Source organism: Marmota flaviventris, chromosome 1 (genome assembly GCF_047511675.1).
Source record: "Marmota flaviventris isolate mMarFla1 chromosome 1, mMarFla1.hap1, whole genome shotgun sequence".
Lineage (NCBI taxonomy): Eukaryota > Metazoa > Chordata > Mammalia > Rodentia > Sciuridae > Marmota > Marmota flaviventris.
In genome coordinates this window covers 213,818,186-213,822,275 of record NC_092498.1, presented here as the reverse complement: position 1 = coordinate 213,822,275, position 4,090 = coordinate 213,818,186, and the positions used below count along the sequence as shown (strand labels likewise).

Genomic DNA, 4,090 nt, shown 5'->3' with positions numbered 1-4,090 from the left:
TACCTAATTCTATTTCTGGTGATAAAATATACAGGAAACAGCAACTTCCATTTTTACCAGTTTTATGTGCATAGATCAGTAGTATCAATTACATTCCTTTTGTTGTTTAACCATTACCATCGTCCATTTCCAGAAAATTTTCATCTTGCTAAACTGAAAATTTGTACCCATTCTCACAACTACATACTTATTCTGATTCTAACCCTGGCTAATGCAACACTATTATAAAACATCAGAGCATATATGTGGTCTACAAAAATAATGTAAAGAGGGAGAAGGAATACATATATAGAGACTAGCTTTTGCTGCAGTTTTTCTAGCCTACCTTCTAACTATTTGCTGCAGGTCCTGAGATTGGACTGTTCTGCTCTGGGTCCTCAGGACCCAGAATAGAGATGAATGCAATGCATGTCACTGAGGTCTGGAGTTGTCAGGGAATGGGATACCAAAGTGGACTCCAAAGCTGGTTCCATAAAATATATAACACCTTACAGGTGAGACCACATGTAGAGAAGGATTGACATTTGACTGGACACTCAGAATGGAGAAACAATTTTATAGTAACAGAAAAAGCTCCCTGAGATAGGAAGAAATCCAGAGATAACACCAACACCATGCATGACTGCGGGTGTGGTGACACACACCTGTGATCCCAGCAGCTCTGGAGGCTGAAGCAGGACGATGGCAAGTTCAAAGCCAGCCTTGGAAATTTAGTGAAGCCCTGAGCAACTTAGTGAGACCCTGTCTCAATATTAAAAAAAAAAAAATTAAAAGGGTTGGGGGTGTGGATCCATGATTGAGCAACCCTGGGTTCAATCCCTGGTATCCAAAAAATTAGTGAAATGATAACAAACATATTTACATTTTTTGTTGTAGATAATGAATAAGTGCTATGTGGATCCCTCCTCCCATCCTGTCTCCATCAGCACATTCTTGGTTGCGCTTACTACCTGCTTGGTCATGACTAAGGACTGCAGATGTGAGAAGCCTCCCCTGCTGGGGGAACAATCAAGGCTCTGACTTGCTCCTAAGGACTGATATGAACACAGTAACAGAGCTGTCCTGGTTTAGAATCCACACTCCAAGAAAAGATGAAACAAAGAAAGATTAGACCATCCTGCTGTGCAGCCTCCTCAGGGCACTTTTAATGTCCCTGTTCCTCAGGCTGTAGATGAAGGGGTTCAGCATGGGGCTGACCACAGTATACATCACTGAGGCCACTGCACCCTTCCTGGGAGAATGTGAGACAGCTGTTCCAAGGTACTCTACAATACCTGTTCCATAAAATAGACACACAACTGCCAGGTGAGACCCACAGGTGGAGAAGACTTTGTACTTCCCTGCTGAGGATGGGATCCTCAAAATGGAGGAAACAATTTTACAGTAAGAGAAAAGGATCCCTGAGATGGGAAGAAAGCCAAATATGCCACCTATAACATAAATGACTATGTTATTGGTAAAAGTATCAGAACAGGCAAGATTGAGGAGTTGAGAAGGGTCACAGAAGAAGTTAGAAATTTCCACATCCTTGAAGTAGGCAAACTGTAGTATAATCAAACTGTGCAGCAGGGAGTCGAAAAGGCTAATTAATAAAGACATCGTGACTAAGAAGCCACAGAGATGAGGGTTCATAATGACTGAATATCTCAGGGGGTGACAGATTGCCACAAACCAGTCATAGGCCATCACAGTCAGAAGCATGTCATCCATACAGACAAAATTGGCAAAAAGGGACATCTGTGTCAGGCATCCCATGTAGGAGATGGCTCTGCTGTGAGTCTGGATGTCCACAATCATCTTAGGGACCGTGGTGGAGATGAAACAGATGTCAGCCAAGGACAGGTTGGAGAGGAAGAAGTACATGGGGGTGTGAAGTTGGGGGTCAGAGCTGACAGCCAGGATGATGAGCAGGTTCCCAAACACTGTGACCAGGTACATGGACAGGAACAGTCCAAAGAGGATGGGCTGCAGGTATGGATCCTCTGAGAGGACTAAGAGGAGGAATTCTGAGTCATGGGTTAGATTCCGTTCTTCTATATTACTCGGACAACTTTGGGAATAAAATAAGGAAACAACAGGTGTTCAGCACAAACAAGTACTCATACTTGAATTCCATGCACCTTCAGAAATATTTTCTTGACAAACTGAGTCTTCTCTGAACTCTTGCTTTACTGGTATCTGTGTTTCACACCCTTCTCTGCTCATATGTAAATGAGAGACCAAGATCATTACCCATAACAAGTCTATGACCACAGTGAAATATAGTCCATTTTGACAATTTTTATGGGTGTATATTACTTATATAGAAGAGTGGGTTTTATCGTGGTCTATTTGTACATGCATTTAACAATTTGATCAGTTTTATTTCCTAGTACCTACCATTTCCCTCCTCACCTTCCCCAAGCTCCTTCCTCTTCCTTAATGTCCTCCCTCTTATTTTGATGAGTACCATTCCCCCCCCCCTCTTTTCTCTCTAACTTTCACATAGGAGAGGAAAACCTGTGCTGCTCATCTTCCTGAGTCTGGCTTGTTTTGTACAGTCTACTTTTCTAATAAAATAGCAGAACCAGCATGCCTGTGTCCTTGGGCTCCATCCCCAGCACCTTCAAAAATAATAATTAAAGAGGAGAAGAAGAAATACTCTTCCCATTTGAAAATTATTGTCATTAAAAGAAATCAAGAAGCTGTCAAATATAACTTAAGGCAATGAAAAAATTCCTGGCATTAAAATGACTATAAATACTGTATCAGAGAAATTCCTCTCACTGGCTTTGGTGATCTTCAAATTTTGATGCATTGTTTAAATGCACATAATCACATAACATCAGTTAGCACAAATGTGATATTAGCTTACAGTGCACCTGTCAGTCACTGGTTAAAGAATAATGTAATAATAAGACACCCTTATGAAATTTTTAAATTTTTTGGCATTATATTTTTGTTCAACCCCATGTCATCACAGGAAGGTATCTGCTAGGAAGACAGATTTTTTGTTTTTTATTTTCTCTTGATAATTCATTTAATGGGGATGGCCTGCCAATGCTGCTGTATTGTTGTTCTAATCATAAACTTTTATTTTCATTTGATGATTTAGCACCTAGCATATGACCCAAAATTCTAAATGGATATTGCAAAGTTGGAGCCTTCATATGCCTAGTTCATAGGTTTTCAAATTAGCCCAGCCTCATATGTGGACTACACTTCCCCTACTTTAACTACATGAAGACAATTTTGGGACATTATTTTGTCAGCTCATGTTATAACTTCATTGGTAAAATTGAGAAATGAAAGTTTCAGGGAAAAAAGTAAACATACTTTGGAAGTTTTCTCACCTGTAAAATGTAGATAATAATTAACATCCAAAGGTTAATTGTCAGAAAGGGTTTAAAAAACATTTTAAATTATGTAGACTTGTTCTCTCTCAGTCACCAATATAGTTATCTGTGGAAATCTTAATATATATGTATCCTGAGCTTCTCTCCAAATTAAATTCATCATAATATCTACCTGTGAAGTTTTGATGGTTCTTTTCCACACTAACATTGAGAACCAGTGACATAACATTTCCTGGAATTTAGGAAATATTCCATTAATGATTTCCGCTATTATAGCTAATAACATTCACTATAGTCATTGAAATACACACATTTAGTAATATGTGCTTCAGATCTGAAATTCTGTGGAGATTTGAATTATGGCCCAAGAAGTTTGAATATTTTATATCTGCATGACTTCACTCTTTTGATCACTTGTTCCACAGGCAAATTCAGTCATGAATTTGGTGGTAGATTTTCCCATAGATGTTTCCATTTCAACTTTTGATATATGTTTCTACAAAACAATTTTTTTTATTAAAAACTTACCCAACAATATGTTAAAGCTCATCTATTCAGTATGTCACAACATGTTTTTGTGCACTAGTTTACAATCACATGCAATTTTACATTCATTGAGTTAAATCTTTAATGAATGCAAAGAATTACCTGAGGGTGGGACTTCATTTGTAAGTTTTTATTATTATTTTTATTATGAGAATTCTTTCAAAATTCTTGTTCTTCTCTCCATATCACACTAGTGAAAATTTCCATGC

General features: G+C 38.3%; 1 pseudogene; it reads right to left on the bottom strand.

Moving 5' to 3' along the window:
* Positions 1–1,107: 1,107 nt before the first annotated feature.
* On the bottom strand, positions 1,108–2,103 carry LOC139702076 (olfactory receptor 7E24-like; annotated as a pseudogene).
* Between the last annotated feature and the right edge of the window lie 1,987 nt (positions 2,104–4,090).